The sequence below is a fragment of the Schistocerca nitens genome, chromosome 9, assembly GCF_023898315.1.
Source record: "Schistocerca nitens isolate TAMUIC-IGC-003100 chromosome 9, iqSchNite1.1, whole genome shotgun sequence".
NCBI lineage: Eukaryota > Metazoa > Arthropoda > Insecta > Orthoptera > Acrididae > Schistocerca > Schistocerca nitens.
Window position 1 is genome coordinate 512,393,276 of NC_064622.1, and position 27,343 is coordinate 512,420,618.

A 27,343-nucleotide genomic window follows, 5' to 3' on the forward strand; every position below is an offset into this window, starting at 1 on the left:
ACTGTGAAGTGTGAAGTTGCCGGATAATTCGATTATTACTGTTATTATTACTATCATTTTATTCATACCGCTGCTGGAACACGACCGTAGTCTTCAGGTAAAACGCGAGACCAGCTAATATGACGTCTGGCGACCGAAAGCACATATCGACAAAATTTTTATCGCCCCTTTCCTCTCGGTGCTGAAGCTATGAGTGTAATTCAAGAGAATCTACAATATCATATTAGCTGGTCTCGCGTTTTACCTCAAGACTACGGTCGTAGTCAAGAGTAATGTACTAAGACTGGAGTCAAGACTTCCTCTGGGAAGTGCCGCAGTCTACATGTTGCTAGATCGAGCATATTGCCAGACATAGAATTCTGAGAGGAGCACGACTGTATTGTCCACCTTACGTGAACGACTCGGTGGTCAATGTTTTGATCTGAGACTGTATCTACAACACATATTGCACGCTGAAGACCCAGAAGAATTTAAAAAAAAAGTAGTTTATGACAGCAACGTTAACCATAGCGTTCGAAGTATTCATAGTATTGTATACGTGTGTGTAAACGCCTTCCAATGACCACTCAAGAAAGACAAGGATACACAGTCTAGCTCCAATATTATAAATACGCCTCAGTTAGTGGATGAACTCAGACGTAGGTCGATAATAATTGTGAAAATTTAGCAGCACTGTACCCACTGGTGTTAAACTCGTTTTCAACCAATGATTCCCACAGCTACAGGGATACTACTTGTGATACCTCTTAGACAGAATACTTAAGCAGTGTTATCAGACGAAAAGATCAACCTGACACAAACTGTGGGAAGTTTGTTCTACAACCTTCGTACCTGGATATTCAGCTTTTTCCTATTTGAGATATCTGTGAACGTTGCTGCTTAAGACGATTTAAGCAGAAACTAAATTCCCTCAGCTTCGACAATATTTAAGGAAATCGTCTTATTGGCACTAAATCGTGGTTTGTGAATTGTTTACCGGCCGTACTCTGCCGTATTTTGCCGGTTGGAAAGCAAAAGCTTACTGACAAATTTCACACAGAAATTACTGTTACAGTGTACTTATAGAGCCAAATGAGTGAATTGCGTATTATCCGGGGAGAAAGAGCACTGGCAAACAGTCTTCGCTACATTAGGTTATTTAAACTGGTGTCACTCTGAGCTAGAATGTATGGTCAGCGACTAAGTGTAAGGTCAACGTTTCGGATACGAGTTTTGCGACTGTGAAATACTTTCCTACATTATAGAAGCGAATATTAAATTTGAACTAATATTGCGAAAATTTTGTACTTGGACAGCTTAGAATGAAAATACTTCTGTTTATTTCAAAGGGAAACAATAGATTTTCTAAAACACTGTCTGTCATACACAACTTGAAACAGGTCATGTCGACCAAATTATGTGGAAGAACTAACAGCAACGTATATCGGAAGGCAGTAAGATCTCTTGCCTTTTGGTTTGTCAGTACGCGTTAGCCATTTCTAGGCGAAAGTAAATGAAGAAAGGCAGTGCGTTTTTGTTACCAAGTAACGTCTTCGTCAATTACTTTAGTTTTAAAGTAATCTACGAGTAATTGCTGGTGTTTGATATTAACATGAAAAGGATTCCGTAGACAGGGAAAGAACCTGTTCTTGGGAAACTACATCTATAGTGACCAAAAGGCATTCAATGATGTTCAAGCACTTGTGTTACAGCAGCGGAATGAATAGAATGATAGTAATAATAACAGTAATAATCGAATTATCCGGCAACTTCACACTTCACAGTGGATTTTCTCGAACTAAGAAATTTGCTGAATTTGTGAAAAATGAAAATGGCTTCACATCCAGCCTATGATGCCTAGAAGAGTCTTTACATCCTGCTGACATGAGAATAGCATAATCTCTGCGTCAGAAACTTGCTTCTACTTGACCATTTAATAGACTCGCATTTTTTCCACCGTGACTAATTTTGTAAGCTAAGCACATCATCCGTTACAGCACACTCTTGGGGCTGGGTAATGTGGCCACAATGGTATGTTGGAACGAGCTATCACAGGTGCAATGCGTGGGTTCTGGCATTTACTTTTAAGAGGCACAAACAGATTTATTTTACCTCTGGTAACCTCAAGAGAAAGACGTTATAATCCAGAATCCGCATTAAACATCACGTTCCTTCATTACCAACTGGGCAGAGCCGGTTTACGTTGGGAAATGACACAGCGGAAGTCATGGTAAACAGAAATACAGTCGCCAGTAAGCTTACTTACATTAGGAAATTTTATTTTATTTGATGAACCGATAGCCATTTAAAGGGACAGGACTCTTATTTTACTTGTACTTGATTGAACTAGAGACGTTTAAAAATTTGGTGCTGGACTGTGATTCGAATTCGTATCTCCTCTTTCGAGGATCTGAATCTCTCGGAACAGTATAGTTCAGTCATTTCGTTCCTTTTCCCAAGACTGCAATCTTCTCTAGGTCTCCTCCAAAGGTAAGTATGTGGGTCTGAAACCTGATCCAGTACAAAAATATTCATAATTTCATTTCTAGCTTTATCAAGTGCACACCCACCTGCTAGTGAAAATTAACGCGCAATTTCAATGTCTGTTCATGTGTTTCCAACAATCGCAACAGGTGTCGTTATTTCTGGTCAAACACGCACACATCTTACTGTTCATGAGTAAGCAACTGATACTTAAGCTATATTCGTGGATGCACGGTAGGTGTACAGTTCGATTGTCGCTTAGGCACAAAAGTTTGTATCCTTATTTTAGATTCAGACACCTAGCGGCTCGTAAGAAAAACCGATACGTAACATTTGATGTTTCTTAGTTAACAATCGGATTACGTGTTGGGTTCGTATCTCCGTCACAGAACTTCACATCATGCACTTCATCTTTAAATGCATGCACACTTTGTTACTTCAGAATGGAGGTATATCAGACATCTTTCGTGGTTAGATAACAGGGACGAAAGGGTCTTGATAGGAGTCACGGTTTATTACAAAAATTGTCGTATTTTATTTTCAAGTTTAGATTTGTTTACTGGTATTGGCCAAAATTTCGGTAATTCATGACTCTTCATGGCTAATCATCAATATGATGTGATTAGATTAGATTAGATTACATTAGATTAACTCTTGTTCCATAGATCATGAATACGACATCTCATAATGATGTGGAACGTGTCATTTTAATGAAAGATTTCTTTAAATACCATGATTCAATTTCTTTACAACAATTTTTTACACTCTCTCTCATTGCTCTTTATTTCTCTCTCTCTCTCCCTCTCTCTCTCTCTCTCTCTCTCTCACACACACAAACACACACACACACACATTCTTTTTTATTTTTATTTGTATGTTGTGCTCGACTATCGGCGAGGCACGAAAACGCCTGTGAATGACTTTCTTAGTTTTGAGTACACTTACGAAAGAAATATAAAAACAACAATGAGAGTTACTGATTTATGATGCTCAGTTTGCAGTCAGTTCTGAGTATTATTACTAACTACGCTCCAGTCCCTAAACCTAGTTACAGAAAGCGAATCAGACGCATTACGTATTCCAGGCCGTAGCAGCCGCGACTTGGAGACACCAGCTATGGTCACTTCCCAGATCGCTGTAGGATCACATCGGTTCGTCTTCTTCCTGCTGGTACTGTAACTGAGATTTGGCAACAAGGCAACGTATGTTTGGCAACTCTGTGATCGACGAGTTACTTCCTGGTGTGCACGGAATTAAGCCTCAAAGTTCACTTGATTTTACCTGTCATTACCATTGAATAATCTGAGTTATTATCGCTTGAAGGGTAACAAAAGATTGAAAATTTACGGTTTTCAGCCCAGGAAAGTCGTTGCAGGTGGAAACCGCAACTAATCTCGACCTTCAAATAGCGGTTTACGAGTTCTAGTTACTATTGCCCTCGTAATAGGAAGCTAGGACCCATACCTCCTCGCCAGCTTTGTGGTAACGTGCTGACCTGTGAAAAAGCGTCTGTTACGGTTCACAGTTCCAGTCTCACTGACTGTAACGGTTTTATCCCTTCTGTGAAAGAGCTACAAGCAGTCAGATCAAACATCAATAAGGAAATCGCAAGAAAATGCTTTCAGCTCATAGTGCAATGTTGAAAAACTTACAATGCTGCACAACAGGTAAGGCCTCTTTCCGCTGCTGCCAAGCGAATTTTGGGTTTCTAGGAATACGTAACTATATTTATGAAATGCCACATTTGCATACCTCTTGAGTATGACACAGCATACCAATTAAACACAGACCCAATCAAAATCTAAGTGAGTAGTATTTTACTAATTCGTGTCGATAGAGGCATGCTTGTGTACAGATACTTTCGTCGTAAGGTTATCATGGTTAGTTTTATTTCATTTCTTATAATACAGTGCACAATTTTCGTAAGGTTTCCTTTAGTGTTGTTAAAACAATAGTAAACATGAGAGAGAAATTAAACATCAACGATATATGCGAATTCTCTGATGTTACCTATGACAGTCTGACAATGCACATGCAGTTTATTGATTACATGCATGTAGAAAACTTGTTCTGAGTTAAAGCTGTCAAACAAAGTTTGAAGAAGAATAAAATATCACTACCACACGACGGCTAATGTAGAAAATACTTTTCCGACATATTATGGCACGATGCGCTCTCCCTGCACATCTTCGAGATGCATCTGCTGCCTGCTGTCTATTAAACCTGAATAGAACAAAATGTCACAGTAGTTAGCCCTTTTTCCACATGCGACTACTTTGGGCTGAGAAGTGAAGGGAATTGTGTTCAAAGTTCCATTAGATTGATACCTTCAGCAGAGAGCAGAATTGCGTTTTAAAAAATGTAGCACTGAATGTATTCGAACTGGCGACATCTTATACACGCTACTAGCTGACACGTAGCTACAACAGCTCCAGAGCTCGACAACTATTCCTCCAGAACTTTTGGATTCCACAGCACTGGGAGATTATGCATATGGCCAGGTCTTGACTTCTGAGAGACAAACAGTTACAGCTTTTCTTTTGGACTGAACGACGTTTTCTAGTAACAGATAGCGCAATAGAATAGCTCAAGTGGAAAGGAACACTTCCTATTTAAACTTCTGCATCCTACACTGTTGGCAGTTGTGTGTAGGTGGCAGTTACGTGATTTTATTTCTGTGATTACAAAATAGTCGAATGTATGCACTGGGTAGCCGAGGCAGCTAGTTCATGGTGATTCGGTCAACCAAGTAAATGAATTTACTGAACATGCTGCAAATTACTACAGGGAGCCTGTGTGTCAGAATTCTCATCCAGTGTGGCGCAACTGCGTTACGATAGAAAAATGACTCGCAGAGAAGAGGATTTCGTGGTCTGTTGGACGGATGGTAGGTTGTTATACCTATGGTCTGGGTTCGATTCCCACTTCCGTCAATGATTTTAGATAGGGAGAGACAGATTCCATTCTGTCCTGGCTACACCAAGTGAAGGAGATATAATGGCTGCGTGGTCTGAAAATTCACATTAAAGATGATATTCCTTCTTTACCAAGTAGACGGTAGGTTGAACCACAATAAAGTCTGGAGTGGCGACATGTAGAAACTCTATCACCAGTAACCTTTCTTATGCTAGTTATTTATTTCAAGTGACGACACAAACGCTATGTATGGTCACAGGACACTTATTCCATCTTTTATTTGAGCTTCTGTATGTCGATAAAATTGGTTCTAAACTGGGAATGCAACTCCGACCGCCCTTAACGCGGAATTTGATCCCTTCGTGGCAATACAGCTCGGCTACAATTTGTTGTTTGTTCAAAACTGCAGATTCCTCAACACCTTCACATATTACGCGTGAATGGGATCGAATCCTGGCCCGGCAATAAGAATTAAATTATGTATTATCAAGCTCTATCATGAGAACACCTATCTGCTGGTGGATAATAATTTTGATTTTTAATGTATTTTCATTCGTTGTCAACATTAACGATATCTGACGTTTTTAACTCCCAGTGAGACACAGAACTATTTGCGAGATGACTGCAAGTTCAAGATGCTATTCTGAGCAGCTGGTGGATAAAAATTCGGTAGCTGACGTCTCTTTGTGTGTAGTCAACAACGATATGTGTGGGGCTCTATTCCCAGTGAGCGCTGAACTCTTCGTCATATTATTTCAGTTCGTCGTGTCATTTAATGTTCATACATATTCTCAACTAGCTGCTCGTGAATAACTTTAATTTTTAATGTCTTTTGCGTTAAATAGTTCAAATGGTTCAAATGGCTCTGAGCACTATGGGACTTAACTTCTAAGGTCATCAGTCCCCTAGAACTTAGAACTACTTAAACCTAACTAACCTAAGGACATCACTCACATCCATGCCCGAGGCAGGATTCGAAACTGCGACCGTAGCGGTCACGCGGTTCCAGACTGAAGCGCCTAGAACCGCACGGCCACACCGGCCGGCCCCCGCCATCTGGTATCAATGCATTACCCTATCATCCATTACATATAATCATTTTCATAGTACACTTGATATTATAGATGAGTAGGACACAAGACAGGACATAGATAATGTCCGTTTGACGTCAACAGTGTGTAACATTTTACTTTTTTTGAATAGGACAATGTTCCTCTCCAATAATTTTTAGATTAGTTACAATAAGCTTACGCTGCAAGAGAATTCGCTTGTATTTTTCAATATGTGGTCTGTTGTCGGTTTGAAGGCCTTCCATAACATCGGCAACGTAGTGCAACTCCACCGAGGGCTGTCTGGAGTAGGGTGGAGATAGCAATGTGAAAGTTGCGAGCTGTCGAAGACGATCTTCATATTCCTAATGCGATTAGGACATCGTATACTCTTGACGACGTTTAGCACCTGTGCAGTCAGTCACCCAATTTCAGAATTCATTTTGAGTAATCCTGCTAAATTCCCAAAATATTGTCTTTTTATATTGATGAGTAATATGGATAGTCGTCACGTTCATGTGCCGTCTACAACGTAAATTTAATGTTACTATCCTAGGAACTAACCTGCAATACGTTTTGTATTTCATAATCGGAACTATCTGCATTAACCGTCATCAGAGCAATGTCAGGGAACAGAATGCAGCAGTGCCTTGCTACCTACTTGAGGACCTTCTTGAGTCGTGTTCTAAGGAAAGGGTAGTTGCTGCTTCACATTATATTACACTAGCGAGAAGTACCGACTTTTCCTTTTCTCTGCAAACATCCAGAACTAAATTCAGTAACTAAATGCTAAGAATATATTTGCATTGTGCCAACTCAAAGATCAATAGATATGGATATAGATATAGATACAGATTTTTATATGTAAAGCCATTCCCGTTCTGCGTTGGAATAAACATCATTCATTATTTGCTTGTTCTTGTTACGATTGTTATTGTCATTCTCCCACTCGCAAGAGTTTTCGCATTCCTATTTGGTATCGATGCACATGAAGAGTGGCTATGAAAGAAGGGAATACTGAATGTTACGTCATGCAGAATACACTCATTTACTTCGGCTCCTCGTGATCTACGCTACAGGAGAAGTGAGATACATAAAGTTGACAGTGTGAGGACAGACCTGGTAGCACAACTGTGCAACTACACAGTGTTACCAGATAAAATGGTGCTGCGGAATCGAAAGTGTAGTACGGACTTTGCCACAGTAGCAGACAGCTGGTAATTTAGGACCATGACCGTGGATTACACTTTGGTCAGTGCTGGTTAGAGTGCTGCAACTGTAAATGGAAGGCTTTGTTTGATAGTCTTATGCTGATGCTGTCTGAATAAATTATGCCATTGGATACAAAGCGGTTTAGTTTTGAGACCTAACCCACGAGGGGGGAAGGCACAGTGGTCTGCTTCAGGAATTCCAAGCAATAAAACACAAAAAACAACCCAGGAAGGGAGACATGCATTTGGAATCTGTTCATCGTTACGGGGTCAAACAAGAGGGTAACATTACTGAAACAATGATCAGGCTACTTAGTATATAATAGAGCATACAGATTTCAAGGAGGAAACGTATGAAGACGCAGACTTTCTCGTTATCAATATGTGCGGCATATCTTTCGTGTTAACGAAAGTAAATTCCCGCTTTACTTCTTCTTACGTGTCAAATGAAATGAATGCCATGAGGAATAGAATATTTGTTGACTGCGTCTCTTCTTGCTTCCATCCTTACCAACATATTTCTTCATTCTCGTGGTAATCATGACATTCTATGTGTATGCTGCAAAAGATTGCAAGTGGACAAATTCGAAATCGAGGTGCAAAGCGTTATATTCAATTCGAATAAGCTTCCGGTGTATTTTTACTTCGTTTGTATTTTTAGATGATTATGAACGTTACGGAAAATTATCTCACATGCTTTATGTTGAATGAGAAACATTGAATGATCCGTTTTGCTTTCCCTACGTTGAAATGATATAATGTCGGCGTCAACAGCCTTCTTCCACGCCGGAAGCTGAAACTTGTATGATTCTGGATTAATGATAATTGAATGTCTCATATGTATACATAGCCCACAAGGCGACGTCAGAAACCATCAGGGGAGAACGCCGCATAAAAACCAAACGTGCGCGCGCGTCTCCACTCTGAAGAACCGTATCGGAGAATCACGGCAAGCATTTCGCTGAAGAGCTGCCTCGTCAGAGAGCCTAGAAATGGCAGCGTCGTAGCAAGTATTTGTCAACACTCTGATAGTGCATTTACTTCCGGGTGTAGGTCGGCGTTACCTCGCTAAATTCACTTGACATTCGTTTTCCACATCGAAGACTCGCACGATATAATCCACTGCAAGATGACACAATTAGAAAGTATATTTAATTTCTGGACTCCAAGAACGGCGTTCTTCACATAAGTAACACCTGTTTGTGTGTGCATTCGGGAGGACGACGGTGCAATCCCGCGCCCGGCCATCCTGATTTAGGTTTTCAATGATTTCCCTAAATCGCTTCAGGCAAATGCCGGGATGGTTCCTTAGGAAGGGCACGGCCGATTTCCTTCCCCATCCTTCCCTAATCCGAGCTTGTGCTCCGTCTCTAATGACATCGTTGTCGACGGGACGTTAAAACAGTAATCTCCACCTCCTCTGTTCGTGTGTTTAAGGTTGCGTTTTGAGGCTCAGGCAACATCGCAGTGACTATATTCCGCCTCTGGCCGCCAGTGTGTCGTTAGCTCAGAGGTTCCCTTGTGCGTTGCAGTGCTTGTACTATAAGACATAGCAGTTCGAATCACGGTAGAAGCCGCTGACTACAACCTTTTATTTTCCATTTTAATTAATGGAGTTGCGAACTGCTAGTAAAAATTTCTTATGCGAAATCTGAAGAATGCCTTTAAACATCAATCTTCGTCCGATTTCGACTTAGTAAATTAAGTTACTATCATGGATTTCTGCTTTGCAAATTCCAAGGTGCTTCACTGTAAAATAGACCCTGAAAAGATTCAAACCGACTGTCAACGATATAAATTTGAGCTTTGTTCGTCATATAGGTCTAACATGTCAGAAGGTTGTTTATGAAGTGCACATGTTCATTAATATAGTTCCCTTCTTCTAAATTTTTGCAATAGCATTTAACTGTAGACGTTTTCTAACACCGGCGTTAGCAATTCCTTTCCGTTCTCTGAAACCTTCAAAACGACAAATTTTTCTGGTTTAAATCTGATGACCTTAACTATCACTTCCGATCAACAATAAATACTTCATGAACCCATACATGGAACTCCAAATGTGCAGTGTTCCTGCACTGCTACAGAGCATGCATTGCAAGGTATTCACACAGTTTATCGCATAGACTTACCATAAGGAATGAAACAAGAACTGTAATACACTTTACACCACAGACGCTCACTCTGGCTTGACGAAAACATCCAAACATTGACCAAAAGTTGCACAAATAATTGAGTTTGAAAGGAAAAGAAACGAGGTATGAAGCATTTATAAATTCATCGAATGTAGTGAGGTGGTTTAATTTCGTCCCAGTCTATAAAATTAATTTCGGGCCATACTCAGCTCTTGCCGATTAATGTAATATAATACGCGCCTACTAATCAGGGCGTCTGTCTCCGTTGCTTTTGAGCGTGAATGGAAATTGTAGAAATTTTCTGTGGAGCAACATTTAATAATAAAGCGTTTTAAATCATCAAAAGCGATGAGCGGTAGCAGGCGCTTTCGATAAAGAACGGGAGAGTGCAGCGCCGCTGCTGTCGCCACGGCCGCTGCCAGTAGCCAGCAAATGGATCCCGGAGCTTTGCCGCATACGGCGTCCAGAGGAGGACAGTCTGCAGGAAATCTGCCGCAAAATCGTTACTGGATAACATTTTGATATCGGTGTGTCACAAAGCGAAATAGATTGAATCTGCGCTACCATTACATTCACGTCTTCAGCATTCAGACAGAAGAGGCTATAAAAATATTTTATGCCAGCTGCTCTCGATCCACTGACATTATGAACAGAAACAACGCACGCTACCGCTAGACCACAGGCGTAATCAGCCTAGAGTTTCTCTATCATGGGACAAGTTTTCCTCCAGGAAGTGCCGCAGTCTACAGTGTTGCCAGATTGTGCAGATAACCGGACTTAGAGAATTAGCGAGTTGGCCAGTTTTTTTGTCCCATGTCGCGATCGGCGCGGACTTAGCCTCTGAAGCGGCCGGCCGCCGGTCAAGTTTTTTGTCAAAGAGTGTACCATGTTCTAACATGCTTAACTTCACGATGATTTTATCACAATATTTTAACGGTGTGTATGGCTGCTATACATGGCTATAAATATTTTATATTTTTATATTTCGTGAATAATTAATACTGTATGGATTTAGGCTTAACTAATGGAACCTGGTCGCTTAGACAACATTTATATTTACAACAGATCTGTAGATGTCGGTAAGCGGAAACCGGTAATAAAGTGTAAACAAATCTGTGTGATCAAGACGGACTTGTGAAAGTAAAAGTGACATATTCCTGTATTTCAATACGCATGCCTATACCAAATTCTTTGGCGCTTCAGTGTACAAAGCATCTCTCGTGCAAAACTCAGTAGCTCTTTTCCTGCAAGATTTCCTGAGAAACATCGATGAAGGGCACATGGCAGATTCAATACCCCTACATATCCCTAAAGCGTTTGACACCGTGCCAACTGCAGAGGTTAACAAACGAACGAGCGTAAAGTATGAAAGAAACGGAAATTAGTTACAAACTCGGCGTGCAGACAGTTTATTCAACATGTGAACGTCACTACCGATATTCGGATTTAGGTAATGACTTGATCGATGTGCCTGCCATCATTGGCGTTGATGTGACGCAGGCAAATAGCGAAATTCGGCATGACCCGCTGAAGTGTCGGCACATCGATGCTGTCTATGACCTCCTGAATGACTATTTTCAGCTCAGCAATGGTTTTGGGGTTGTTGCTGTACACCTTGTCTTCAAAATATCCCCACACAAAGGAGTCACATGTGTTCAGAGCCGCAGAACATGGCGGCCTATCGAGACCCATGCCAGTGGCCTCTGGGTCCCCCAGAGCCACTATGCAGTCCCGAAAGTGCTCATACCAGGACATCAAATTCTCTCCTGCTTCAATGGAGTCGAGCTCCGTCTTGGGTGAACCACATATTGTCGAAATCAGTGTCACTTTGGATGTTGTTGTTGTGGTCTTCAGTCCTGAGACTGGTTTGATGCAGCTCTCCATGCTACTCTATCCTGTGCAAGCTTCTTCATCTCCCAGTACCTACTGCAATCTACATCCTTCTGAATCTGCTTAGTGTATTCATCTGTTGGTCTCCCTCTACGATTTTTACCCTCCAAGTTGCCCTCCAATGCTAAATTTGTGATCCCCTGATGCCTCAAAACATCTCCTACCAACCGATCCCTCCTTCTAGTCAAGTTGTGCCACAAACTTCTCTTCTCCCCAATCCTATTCAATACCTCCTCATTAGTTACGTGATCTACTCACCTTATCTTCAGCATTCTTCTGTAGCACCACATTTCGAAAGCTTCTATTCTCTTCTTGTCTAAACTAGTTATCGTCCATGTTTCACTTCCATACATGGCTACACTCCATACAAATACTTTCAGAAACGACTTCCTGACACCTAAATCTATACTCGTTGTTAACAAATGTCTCTTCTTCAGAAACGATTTCCTTGCCATTGCCAGTCTACATTTTATATCCTCTCTACTTCTTAATCTAATTCCCTCAGCATCACCCGATTTAATTTGACTACATTCCATTATCCTCGTTTTGCTTTTGTTGATGTTCATCTTATATTCTCCTTTCAAGACACTGTCCATACCGTTCAACTGCTCTTCCAAGTCCTTTGCTGTCTCTGACAGAATTACAATGTCATCGGCGAACCTCAAAGTTTTTACTTCTTCTCCATGGATTTTAATACCTACTCCGAATTTTTCTTTTGTTTCCTTTACTGCTTGCTCAATATACAGATTGAATAACATCGGGGAGAGGCTACAACCCTGTCTCACTCCTTTCCCAACCACTGCTTCCCTTTCATGCCCCTCGACTCTTATAACTGCCATCTGGTTTCTGTGCAAATTGTTAATAGCCTTTCGCTCCCTGTATTTTACCCCTGCCACCTTCAGAATTTGAAAGAGAGTATTCCAGTCAACATTGTCAAAAGCCTTCTCTAAGTCTACAAATGCTAGAAACGTAGGTTTGCCTTTTCTTAATCTTTCTTCTAAGATAAGTCGTAAGATTAGTATTGCCTCACGTGTTCCAACATTTCTACGGAATCCAAGCTGATCTTCCCCGAGGTCTGCTTCTACCAGTTTTTCTATTCGTCTGTAAAGACTTTGGATAATGGGTGTGAAATCATCTTCCAGAACCTTCACGTACCGTTTGGTACCATCAAGGTATATCGCACCGATTATTCCGTGGCTGGACATTGCACACCACACAGTCACCCGTTGAGGGGAACAGATTTCTCGGTCGTGAAATGCGGATTCTTAATTCCCAAATGAGTCAATTTTGCTTGTTGACGGCCCCATTCAAATTAAAGTGGGCTTCGTCGATAAACCAGGCCATTCTAATTCCCATAATGCCCCGCGACCAACTGTGCAGTTTGAACATCCTAACGAAAACCGTTCAGAAGTTATGACGATTTTATTTCATATAGTTCAGGTATTGTCACCCTGTATATTACTTATGCGACGGACGAGCTGGGCAGCAGTCTGTGGGTGTTTTTTGACGATGTTGTGGTCTACTGCAAGTGTTGAGCGACAGTAGGAGAATATAAGTTAATTTAGTGAAAATGTCTAGTTGATATGAATAGCAGCTTGCTCTGAATAAAGAAAAATGGAAGTTAATGTAGATGAGTAGGAAAAAGATTCCAGCAATGTTCAAACCTCCGTTGGTAGTTTACTGCTTGACACAGACACGTCGATTAAATGTCTGGGTGTAACGTTGCAGAGGGATATGAAATGAAAAGAGAACCTAAGGATGGTAGTAAGGAAAGCGAATTTTAGAAAAGCGTGATTCATCTGTAAAGGAGACTGCGTGTAGAACGCTAGTGCAATCTGTTCCTCAGTACTGCTCGAGAATTTGGTGTCCGCAACAGGTCAGATTGAAGGAAGACATCGAAACTATTCAGAGGCGGGCTGCTATATTTGCTGGCCGTAGCTTCGAACAACATACAAGTATTACAGCGTCGATTTGGGAGCTGGGAGGGAAGACGACGGTCTTTTTGTGGAACACTATTGAGAAAATTTAGGGAATCGGGATTTGAGACTGACTGCAGATCGATTCTACTGCAGACAATGTAAATTGCGTGTAAGGAACAAAAGGACCAGATAGAAGGGAAATTAAAGCTCGTACAGAGTCATATAGACATTCGCTTTTTCCCTCGCTCTGTTATGGAACATGGAAGGAAATGACTAGTAACGGTACAAGGTGGACTCTGCCACGCACCACACAGTGGCTTGCAGAGTACGTACATGTGGATCTAGATGTAGATACAGCACACCAGCTAGCGACGCTAAACACTACCTACTCTGCCTCCGGCATTGCTCACTCCTCAGGAGAAAAAATGGTTCAAATGGCTCTGAGCACTATGGTGCTTTTCTAAGGTCATCAGTCTCCTAGAACTTAGAACTACTTAAACCTAACTATTCGAACCTGCTACCGTAGCGGTCGCGAGGTTCCAGACTGTAGCGCCTAGAACCGCTCGGCCACTCCGGCCGGCCCCTCAGGAGAAGCAGTGATGTCCTTTTTCAAAAGGTCTCATTTGAGCCAACGATAGTATCCTAGATATAAATCTTGTCAGTGGTGTTCCGTATTGCAGCGCTGGTGGATCCTCGCGTTGTGGGCGTGTTGTTAGATCCTCTTCACAGTGATGAGCAGCGAAGATTAGCGCCCCCATGGATGCTTCGCGATCGCCAAGTGGGTTTTCAGTTTTCTTAAGCCTCCCGTCACTGATCTGCACCTTTGGATTGTAGGAAAGTCTCACACCGAGAATATCGACCACGTCTTTCCAGTTTTGTCCTTTTGATGAAGAATCACAATACTCGACTTCATACAAGCGATGAAGGATACGATAAGGTCCAAAGTAGCGCTATAATAATTTTTCCCACAGTTCTACTTTCCGCACAGGCGTAAAAATCCATAGCAAGTCTCCCAGGCTGTAAGCGGTTGGCTTTATAGCGCTCTCACTTTTTCTGCTGGGCCTACAGGGTATGTATTCCAGCAGTTGCCTTACTTCTTCGGAAAAGTAGCACAAGGTATAATAAATAAATAATACATTAATAAAACACAAGGACCAGTCACAGACGGTGCTTCAGCAATCGATCTCTGAGAAGGTCCGGCAACAAACATTTTCGCGAGTGATGAGATAGGCAGCCAAGAGTTACATTAACTTCACAAGATGGTAGCTCAGACTAGTGGCAGTCCAACGAATGACAAATGATAATCTTGCTGGAGCTACCTGACGTCCGATAAACCAAATGCTCACATCGGAACGGTGCATGCGAGCAGTGGTAGTATTGCCCGTACGATAAAGTTTGACTTGCTGTGTACTAAATTTCATTGCCTTTGGGTAGTGTTTCGTTTTTCGCCATTTAAACGCTCCATCTTTCTTCATAGTTTTGTTTTGTTTTTCTTCTGTCAAGAAAAATGCATACTTTGATGAGCCAGTAGCCGCTGGAAATGTATCATATGCCTCCGAGATGTTTTCAGATCGCAAGAAGGGACAGAGGGTAGTGAATAAGGAAGGAAGGAATATTATAAAATCATGTAGGAAAGTAAAATAAGGTTATCTTCTCGCTGCCTAGTATGCTGGCGTATCAGTACGATCTGTTACAAAAATTTAGAAAGGGATAATCTCCACAGGTGTGCTCCTGGTAAAAAGCGTCCAAGATCTGAAGTATTTCAGAAGTCTGACTGTGATTACTCTGATATGGATGTAATAATGTAATACGACACACTGCATTACATGCATGTGAACACCACATTTCCACTGCAAGCTAGAAACAGTGGAAAAGCTGTCACAAATAACAATGTTTTAATTGGTTCGCCGTGATGAGAAAAAGCATTTCAATTGTTGCATGGACATTATCAGCATTAATAAACTAATTATACAACAACAGGCTACACAAATGAAGAAAATGGTCGGTATTATTACGAAAGTAGGAATATCCTAAAAGAGTGTTATGATTAGATATATTTAATTTGTTGAAATGTGCTGCTGACAAAGGCAGATCTAATTTCATGACAATGTTTTTCCAACTCCAACTCACAAGGCACACATGGCTTGCTTGTGCATTCCTGTCGCGCGAATTATCCTCCGCTGCTGACAATACACTGACCATTGTGTTGTGCGACAGATCAGTTGTTTATTTTTCTCAATAACAACTATTTTATTCGCGATGACGCATTGTCAGTTTGTCAAGCCATAGGTGAGTAAACAGTATCTGGCATGTGCCTATCATTCCGCCTGAAGGAACGCTCGTCATTATTTTAATACTGATCAGATCAAGAGAAGGAATAAAATCCTTTGGTAAGTTTCCATTCCAGTCGCTCAGTGTTAAGAATACGATGGGTTACGTGGATTCCACCAAAATTCCAACGGAATTGGCAATCGTTTTTTGTGTGAGTTGTTAATCTTTTCTCATTCGTAGAAGCATCACCATTTATGAGTAAAGGCCACATTTCTCTTGGTGAATGGTTTAATTGTACTTCCTTTGTCACAGTGTAATTTGCCAAACTCATATCACAGCAGCTATTGAGACAGAATTCCGAAATGGTGGGCCTCATTAAACAAGTAATTGGCAATCACAGAGGTCAATAGCTTACGAAAAACCTCATAGTGTCGGTTTGCAGTAACATAAAGGAAGAAATTTCATGTTCATTTTCGTACTAGGAAGCTCTTGTTTCGCCAGCTGTCGATAACTCTTAAAAAATTACAGTCACTGGAGTGAAATAAATATAAAGGGAAGTATAAGTACTGATATATCGTCATAGATAAGAAAGTTCCGTGTGTTTAAGAATTGACAAAACGCTCTCCTCCTTGTGTGCTATCATTCGCCAAACTTTCGATGTCTCGAGCGGTTTAGGAGATGTGAGAGATGTTGCGAGTATTTCATTCTCGCGGGCGTGAGATCGGAAGTGAGCGCGCTACATGGGATCCATTTTCTCGAGATCGGAGGCAGATAGAGACCTCCTCCCAAATCTAAACAAAAATTCAGCATATTAGCTAAATTTCATACGTAGCAACATATGGTGTAATACGCACCAAACGCAAAATCATAGCAACCCCTAATTTTCGTTGCAAACTTTTTGAGTTTTGCGTAGTGTCTTACTAAAATGTGTACATCACAATAAGAATGGTCATTAGCGAGGTGATGGGCACTTCGTCACGACGCTCACATATAACTCTACAAATAAGGCAAAAATCATATATGTTCAGTGAATAGTTTCTGTAAAATCGTTTGAGAAAGATAACAGGTTGCGCGCGCTTCGCTTCTGTCAGCGCACAGCGTCGCCAGTCGGCGCGTGCGAAGTATGGTGTACGCGTCGCAATATGCGCTGCAGCCGCGCGACTCGTGCGGCACGTGCGTGTCGCGCTGTAGTGTCTTGTCACGTCACACTTGCTATTCGCGTCTCAATTTGCGCCTAGCCTCAGTGATTGCAGACCGAGCGCCGCCACACGGCAGGTCTAGTCTAGAGAGACTCCCTAGCACTCGCCCCAGTTGTACAGCCGACTTTGCTAGCGATGGTTCACTGTCTACATACGCTCTCATTTGCAGAGACGACAGTTTAGCATAGCCTTCAGGCACATCATTTGCTACGACTAGCAAGGCGCCATTTTCAGTTACTATGTATGAGAATGTATTCTGAACAGAAAATATTGTGAAGCATGTGCCGTCAAGAGCGACGTTCATCATTAATGGATTAAAGTTAAGTATCAAACTAATTACATCTGATTTGTGAATTCTAATTCCTTGTCATGTTCCAGACCTCACGTCAGTATAGTTCTTCCCTCCTCACCCCAGCCTGCGTGAGCTAAAACGCGTGCATTTCGACCTCCTCAAGTAGCACGGTGTTGGCTCTTCTGCCAATACAACATATATAATGTTGATTGAAGCCCTTATTACTCATGGTGCACAAAGTATTAACTATGCAATCAAATAACAACAGTTCTTACACTGCTGTGACCTATTACTAAGGGCTGCAGTATCTGATGATAAGTCGCTAGGCAGCTTGAAACTGGTAATGAGAAAATAAAAAAATCTGTCTTCACGCATAGCGTATCTGAAAACCTTTATTAGTCTCAACGCTCGATCTCCATAATGGACAAACATTTTAGTCTGCACTAAGTCCCGAGCATCTGTAAACCACCTATCAGTACTTGGCAATCTCGCATTATTTTGAATCTGCTGTCCTTTGTACGTTGCTTCTGCAGTGGTGTCCTGACCTGTTTCGTACACCGAGGTGCGGCTGTCCTCTCTCCTCTTAACTGTCGCAAACTAAACCCCAGGCGGCACGACGGTCGCTGTCAAGTTGACAGCCTCACCGGCAGGCGAACTGACGGCGGTACAGCGGGCGTCGTGTCGCTTCTTCTGAGGGTTCCTGCGCGGCGGAGGCGGAGGCGGAGCTGCGGACAGGAAATTCCCGGGGGTCCGGGCTGTCCCAGTTTATATCTGGCGCGCCGTCCGTCACTCGCGGAGCGCTCCCTCCAGGGTCCAGAGGATCGCAGCGGCGGCGACGGATGGGGCCTTCCGGGAACCTCTGACTGGGGCGCCCCCCGCACTCCGTGCGCCTCGTGCGACTCTCTGCAGCTGCCGTTCCACTTTGTCACCTGCTGCTCTGAGCGTCACCAACATTACATTAATTGGAGGAGGCGGGGGGGAGACCACTCAGTAAAATGGAAATGAGCGTTTGGCGTCATTGGCCGGGAGGCCCCTGTGGGCGACCTGCGCACCGGATGCGGATGAAATGATGATACAACACCAGTCCCTGAGCGGAGAAAATCCCCCACCCAGCCGGGAATCGAACCTTGGCCCGTAGGACGGCAATCCGTCACGCTGACCACTCAGCTAACACCTAGATAGGATGTAACTCACAAGGGGTCTAACCAGGAGATGCACTTGAAAAAAGTTGAAGGAATTAGGACCCAATGCTCTTGAATGGAATGACTATACATTACCAAATTGTCCAGATAACTGTATACACAGACTAATTTTAAGCCTCCAAGCATATTATCCAGCAAACAACTAAGGGCGGCTGCGCCAGTAGCCAAACCCAATTCAAATAGATTCCAGTCAGTAAAAAAAGGTGGAGCACAGTAAACCAATTAGCCCCAGCAAACCAAGAGTTGTGAAGATGAGGTCAACGAACCGATTTGAGAGCAACCTTCTTGTTTAGGCGACGGTAGTCAACAACAGACCGAAAGTTACACCCCTGATCCTTAGGAACGAGGAATATAGGGGAGGCATAAGCGGATGAAGAAGGCCTAATAACTCCCTTCTCATGCACTTTGGAGATCTTTCCCCTTAGTATCTTCATCTTAGGCAGTGAGAGACGCCATGGGTACCGCCTGATGGAAATATTGTCAGACAGACGAATATGGTAGACAAGAACATTAGTAACCCCCGTCTATCACAGAGAAGATCTGGTAACCTCTCCAACAAACCCCCTAGTTCAGAGGCCTACTGGGAAGAAAGAAGGGTGAGATCAAACTAACCTTAGCATCAACACACAGCATTCGCGCCCCCCAGGGGCTCAGCATTCATTTGCTGAGTACGGGCTTGGCGACCCCGGGGTCCTGAGCTGGGGACTGGTCAGCGCCGACAGTCTCCTGTCACCGTAACCCCCGGACATGCTTCAGCGACCACCGCATGGCGCGGCGGTGGAATGTTGTGTGCTGCGGGGAATGGTAATCTTGGCTTGACCGCCTGGATTGCGAGGAAGGTAAACCTCTATAAAAACCCCTCAATCTTACGGTGTGCTGCGCGCCTATAAGGTGCATGGCTGTTGGGGTGGAACAGTCGCAAGCGGGCAACCTCTGGGGCACCTGCCGCACCCCAGTTGTATAAGGCTTACCTAGGCACGCGGGGCTCTGTCTAGGTGGACTTCTAGTTCCCTAGCTGCTCGTGGGACCGAGATGGAACCCTCGAACTTTTATTCTTCTCCTGCCAGCGGAAAGGGTGGACCGCTGGTGGGTTCTAACACCCAATCCAACAAGAGGGCTCGTGTAGCCAGTCCTCCTGATTCAGGTAGTAGTAACAGAACGCATGCTGCTTCGCAGAATGTGTTTTTCATAATTAAAAGAAAAGATGGGAGTTTTGAAAAAGTTTCGCCATTTTATATACAGAAGGGCTTAGAAGGTATTGCTGGCACATTAAAATCTGTAAAGCGCTTGCGAAATGGCACCTTGTTGGTTGAAACATCTAGCTTCCAGCAAGTCCAGAACCATCAGAAGGCACAATTTCTTGGGGAGTTTGCGATAGAGACTGAATTTCAGAACACCTTGAACTACAGCAAGGGTGTTGTGACTTGCAGAGATCTCGTTGACATTCCCCAAGACGAACTGAAGGCTGAATGGTCCCGGGAAGGAATTGTCGATGTGCAACACATTATGAAACGGGTGGATGGTGCTCTCATAAATGACTCATTTATCCTTACATTTAACAGCACCAAATTGCCAGAGCATGTGAAGGCAGGTTTCCTACGTCTCAGTGTACGGCCTTATTACCCCAACGCCATGCGGTGTTTTACATGCCAACACTTTGGACACACTACTCTCGGCTGTAAAGGGGAAGCCACTTGCGGGAAATGTGGTAAAGCCGCCCATGAGGGAGTTGGTTGCTCCTCTCCTCCCAAGTGTGTCAACTGCTCTGGGGATCACCCTGTGTGGAGTAGGGAATGCAGAGTTTTCCTTGAGGAGCGGAAGATCCAGGAACTAAAAACTACAAAACGCATCCCGTATGGTGAGGCGAAGAAAATCTCCAAGTCCATGCAGCCGCCCACGTTCGCTGCTTCCTTTTCTTCTGTTCTGAAACAGCCAGTCTTGAAAACTGATGCCGCTACACAAACGGAGGTTGCTACTGTCAGCACTAGCACCTGCGCTTGTCAATGTACGTGTGCTGCTGCCGTTCCTGTGAAGCCTGCTGCTCCCCCATGGCCTTCTGACCAGGCCGTGGTAGCTGACATCATGGAACTTCCTGCCCCTTCCCGGGTCCAGTCTTGTGCACTGCCCCGCGCTGCTACACCCCCTACTGCTTCTGAGGTTTTGGCTCCAATGCCACCTCAGGCCAGAACATCGAAGCCAAAGACAAAGGTGAAGACTCGCCCAATAAAGGAGACTGCAGATATACAGTGTCCTGATGTGGATGTCATTCCCTCTGACGTCTCTCTCGACTCCTCTTCTGAGGCGATGGAGGTTGATGTCAGACTGGGGCAATCATCTCGACCCAAAACTGAGCCTCCACCTGTTGTGGGCTCTCCTCCCCGACAGAAAGTGAGGATGAAGGTACTCCCACCCTGATAGATGGCTCCCATTGTACAGTGGAACATGAATGGATTCCGGGCACATGTGGAGGAACTAAACCTCCTAGCACGGCAACGCCCCCTGTGCTTGTGTTTACAGGCAACGCATTTCAAACCATCTGATGCTCCTGTACTACGGGGCTACACGTTATATCGCAAAGATGACCTGACTGGAGAAAGGGCCAAAGGTGGAGTCGCTGTGTTTGTCAATAATGACCACCACTCCTCTGCTCTCCCCCTGGATACTGACCTGCAAGCAGTTGCAGTTGAAATTCATTCACCTCGGAGGCTTACCGTTTGCTCCCTTCATTTACCCCCTCTGGATGCAATGACCTTAGACGCTCTCACAGATCTTATCGACCAACTCCCCCGCCCATTTCTCCTCCTGGGAGACTTCAATGCCCATCATGTCCTGTGGGGCTCCTCTTTGCGCTCGAGGTCGAATTTTGGAGACCCTCCTAACATCTCAAGTGTTGTGCATCCTCAACACAGGTACTCCGACTCATTTCTCTACTGCTACAGGGTCATTCTCAGCCATTGACCTATCTTTCTGCTCTCCAACCCTCACCGACTCTGTTCACTGGGAGGTCATTGACGACCTTCATTCCAGCGATCACTTGCCTATCCGCATTCATCTCCTGGATGGTGTATTGCTGGAGCAGCGGCCACCAACGTGGATGATTGGCAGGGCTAACTGGCCACTGTTCACTCGGTTGGCTGTCTTTGACCGCCACAATAACGTACAGGAATGGGTGGATCACATCACGCTTGTGGTCCATCATGCTGCAGACCTGTCCATACCACAGTCTTCTGGCACTCTTAAGCGGCGCCTTGTGCCTTGGTGGACAGAAGAGTGCCGTTCAGCCATCCGAGACAGGCGTCCGGCTCTTCGCCGATTTAAATGCCGCCCAACAGCGGTCAATCTTACCGCCTTTCGAATCGCGAGAGCCAGGGCACGCCGTGTCATTAAAAAGAGCAAGAAAAGGTCATGGCAGGAGTTCCTGGACTCCATCAACCGTTCCACTTGTTCCACAAGAGTATGGGAAGCCATCCGAAGGATTTCCGGTAAACATAGCCGTTTACCAATAGCTGCTGTCCTCAACCAAGGATGCCTCCAAACGACACCCAGAGCCATTGCTCAGACGCTGGCAGAGCATTTTGCACAAAGTATTGCCATTGCAAATCAGGATCCAGAGTTTTGTCGCTACCGTGCGACTGTCGAAAGAGCGACCTTGGACTTTCGGTCGAACAGTTCTGAGGCCTACAATTCCCCTTTCTCCATGTGGGAACTTTAATCGGCACTTACTGAGACTTCTGACACTGCACCAGGTTACGACCGCATCCGGTACTGCATGCTTCGACATCTGCCAGCGGCGTCAAAGGCAATCCTCCTCGAATGTTTTAATCTCATATGGCAGACAGGAGTGTTCCCCACATTGTGGAGGGAGGCAATTCTCATCCCTCTCCTCAAACCAGGAAAGGACCGCACATGTCCCAGTAGTTATCGTAGTATCGCCTTGACAAGCTGTGTCGGAAAGACCCTGGAACGGATGGTTAACCGGCGTCTGGTCTGGCTGTTAGAGACGAGACAGCTCCTTAGCCGCTTTCAGTGTGGATTCCGAAAATTTCGGTCCACAGTCGACAACCTGACCCTCCTAGAGGCGGCTATTCAGCAGGCTTTTCTCCGTCAGCATCACTGTATCGGTATCTTCTTTGATATCATTAAGGCATATGATACTACTTGGAGACACTGTATTCTTACACAAATGCATCAATGGGGCTTTCGTGGCCGCCTCCAGATTTTCATTCGGTCTTTCCTGTCTCAGCGGTTTTTTCGGACCCGTATTGGTAACACACTGTCTGATCGCTTGGAGCAAGAGAACGGTGTCCCTCAGGGCAGTGTTTTAAGCGTTACCCTCTTTGCCATAGCCATCAACAGTATAACGTCTACAGTGAGGAGTCCAGTACAGTGCTACTTATTTGTGGACAACTTTGCCGTTTTCTGTTCCTCCTCCAGTGCTGCAACCGTGAGCCGTCAGTTGCAGCTAACAGTGCGGCGGTTAGAGGAGTGGGCTGCAAAGACGGTTTTTCGGTTTTCTGCCGATAAGTGTGTTTGTGTTCATTTTAATCGATCTCGTCATCTTTTTACTTTGCCTGCCTTGCATATGGGGGATACTGTCCTACATTTTAGAGAAACAGTGCGTTTTCTGGGCCTAATTTTTGACTCCAGGTTGTCGTGGCTGCCACACCTACGTGACTTGAAAGCCAGAACTCTGAAGGCACTGAACATCCTCAAGTGCCTCAGCCACAGGTCTTGGGGAGCGAACAGGGCGCGTCTCCTTCAGTTTTATCGCGCTTTTGTGCGTTCACGGCTGGACTATGGGTGCACAGTATATGGGTCAGCAAGGCCGTCTTATTTGCAGATCCTTGACGCTGTTCACCATGCTGGGATCCGACCGGCCACGGGTGCTTATCGGACCAGTCCCGTTCCCAGCCTCTGTGCTGAGTCCGGCGAACCGCCACTTACCATCCGGAGGCAGCTCCTGCTGGTGCGCCAGGCTTGTAAGTTTCTTGCAGCTCCCAGATCGCCTGCTCACCATCTTGTTGCCCATCCACCTCTGGACCGCCTTTTTTCCCGCCGTCCCCGGGCTTCGTTGCCGTTTGGGATCAGTGTGCAACGTGTACTAGAGTCCCTCGGTGTGGAGTCTGTACAACCCCAAATCCAAGGTTTTAACCGCCTGCCACCCTGGTTACTGAAGAGGACCGGAGTGATTTTAGATTTATTGCAGTACAAGAGAGATTGCACTCCTGCTACCGTTTTTAATGCAGCATTTTCTGCCATTTTATCTGAGCACCACGACCATGTAGCTGTTTTTACGGATGGGTCGAAACAAGGGGATTCTGTTGGTTGCTCAGTTGTTTTTCCATATCGTGACCTCAAGGTTCGCCTGCCTCAGACTTTTACTGTCTTTGATGCAGAATTGTTTGCGATCTTGCGGGCACTGGAGCACATGAGACATTCTTCCTCTCCTAACTTTCTTGTCTGTTCCGATTCACTCAGTGCCCTTCACTCATTGCAACGTTTGTATCCGGCAGACAAAATAGTCCAGACCATCCAGGATGCCCTCCTCCGACTACAGCGACTGGGGAAGGTTGTAGCTTTCTGCTGGGTTCCGGGGCATGTTGGCATTGCTGGGAATGAAAGGGCAGATCTCGCAGCCAATGAGGCGTGTCTCGCCCCACAAGTATCTCAGTGTGCTATCCCCTTGCACGCACTCACCTCGCTGTTGAGCTCACGGGTCATGCGTCGGTGGGAGGATGAGTGGCTGGAAGTGACTGACAATAAGCTCCGTATAGTCAAGCCCACAACGCGTGTGTGGTGTACTTCCTTTCAGCCCCATCGACGGGACGAGGTTCTCCTAACTCGGCATCGAATAGGCCACAGCCCTATGACGCACGGCTTCCTGCTCCGGCGAGAGGACCCTCCAATTTGTGGTGCTTGCGGCGTCCGGGTCACTGTGCACCACGTTTTATTGGATTGCGTTTTATTTTCTGACCAGCGGGTCTCGGCTGACTTGCCAGCGGACCTACCATCTCTTTTAGGCAACACTCGGTCGAATGTGGTTAAAGTTTTGAAGTTCTGTGCCCTGTCAAATGTTTTTACAAAGATTTTAGGGAGAGGATTTAAATTTGCTCACTGTGTGACAAGCTCGCCCATATTTTATGTAAGTGTCCAGCCAATAACAATTTCCTGTGACATTCTTGTTGCTATGTTTCCCCTTTCCTTAGGTTTTACTTTCTTATGTAGCATTTTCCTTCTTTTCCTGCTTTCTTTGAGTGTGTGCTTTAGTTTTCTTAGGTCTGTCCACATTCGTTCCTTTTAATGTGTGTCAGGGCGCTGATGACCTCGATGTTGAGCGCCCATAAGCCCCAACACACCACACCACCACCACAGCATTCGCGCATTTCGATGCACCTTACGTTTAGTACACTCACAAACCCCGCATTTCTGACCAGATGCGAACTTGAAGAAAAGGGTGTAACCCGAATAATCCAGTTTTACCAATAAAATCATATCCCAAAATGAAATCGACCAAGGCCAAAGACAAAAAAATCCCTCCGAGAACTATGGGACTTAACATCTAAGGTCATCAGTCACCTAGAACTTAGAACTACTTAAACCTAACTAAGGACATCACACACATCCACGCCCGAGGCATGATTCGAACCTGCGACCGTAGCGGTCTTGCGGTTACAGACTGAAGCGCCTAGAACCGCTCGGCCACATCTACATCTACATTTATACTCCGCAAGACACCCAACGGTGTGTGGCGGAGGGCTCTTTACGTGCCACTGTCATTACCCCCTTTCCTGTTCCAGTCGCGTATTGTTCGCGGGAAGAACGACTGTCTGAAAGCCTCCGTCCGCGCTCGAATCTCTCTAATTTTACATTCGTGATCTCCTCGGGAGGTATAAGTAGGGGGAAGCAATATATTCGATACCTCATCCAGAAACGCAACCTCTCGAAACCTGGCGAGCAAGCTACACCGCGATGCAGAGCGCCTCTCTTGCAGAGTCTGCCACTTGAGTTTATTAAACATCTCCGTAACACAATCACGGTTACCAAATAACCCTGTGACGAAACGCGCCGCTCTTCTTTGGATCTTCTCTATCTCCTCCGTCAACCCGATCTGGTATGGATCCCACACTGATGAGCAATACTCAAGTCGAACGAGTGTTTTGTAAGCCACCTCCTTTGTTGATGGACTACATTTTCTAAGCACTCTCCCAATGAATCTCAACCTGGTACCCGCCTTACCAACAATTAATTTTATATGCTCATTCCAGTTCAAATCGTTCCGCACGCATACTCCCAGATATTTTACAGAAGTAACTGCTACCGGTGTTTGCTCCGCTTTCATATAATCATACAATAAAGGATCCTTCTTTCCATGTATTCGCAATACATTACATTTGTCTATGTTAAGGGACAGTTGCCACTCCCTGCACCAAGTGCCTATCCGCTGCAGATCTTCCTGCATTTCGCTACAATTTTCTAATGCTGCAACTTCTCTGTATACTACAGCATCATCCGCGAAAAGCTGCATGGAACTTCCGACACTATCTACTAGGTCATTTATATATATTGTGAAAAGCAATGGCCGGCCGCTGGTGGCCGAGCGGTTCTGGCGCTACAGTCTGGAACCGCGCGACCGCTACGGTCGCAGGTCCGAATCCTGCCTCGGGCATGGATGTGTGTGTGTTGTCCTTAGGTTAGTTAGGTTTAAGTAGTTCTAAGTTCTAGGGGACTTATGACCTCAGCAGTTGAGTCCCATAGTGCTCAGAGCCATTTGAACCATTTTGAAAAGCAATGGTCCCATAACACTTCCCTGTGGCACGCCAGAGGTTACTTTAACGTCTGTAGACGTCTCTCCATTGATAACAACATGCTGTGTTCTGTTTGCTAAAAACTCTTCAATCCAGCCACACAGCTGGTCTGATATTCCGTAGGCTCTTACTTTGTTTATCAGGCGACAGTGCGGAACTGTATCGAACGCCTTCCGGAAGTCAAGGAAAATAGCATCTATCTGGGAGCCTGTATCTAATATTTTCTGGGTCTCATGAACAAATAAAGCGAGTTGGATCTCACACGATCGCTGTTTCCGGAATCCATGTCGATTCCTACATAGTAGATTCTGGGTTTCCAAAAACGACATGATGCTCGAGCAAAAAACATGTTCTAAAATTCTACAACAGATCGACGACAGAGATATTGGTCTATAGTTTTGCGCATCTGCTCGACGACCCTTCTTGAAGACTGGGACTACCTGTGCTCTTTTCCAATCATTTTGAACCCTCCGTTCCTCTAGAGACTTGCGGTACACGGCTGTTAGAAGGGGGGCAAGTTCTTTCGCGTACTCTGTGTAGAATCGAATTGGTATCCCGTCAGATCCAGTGGACTTTCCTCTGCTGAGTGATTCCAGTTGCTTTTCTATTCCTTGGACACTTATTTCGATGTCAGCCATTTTTTCGTTTGTGCGAGGATTTAGAGAAGGAACTGCAGTGCGGTCTTCCTCTGTGAAACAGCTTTGGAAAAAGGTGTTTAGTATTTCAGCTTTACGCGTGTAATCCTCTGTTTCAATGCCATCATCATCCCGGAGTGTCTGGATATGCTGTTTCGAGCCACTTACTGATTTAACGTAAGACCAGGACTTCGTAGGATTTTCTGTCAAGTCGGTACATAGAATTTTACTTTCGAATTCACTGAACGCTTCACGCATAACCCTCCTTACGCTAACTTTGACATCGTTTGTCTGAGAGGTTTTGGCTGCGTTTATAAACTTGGATTGAAGCTCTCTTTGCTTTCGCGGTAGTTTCCTAA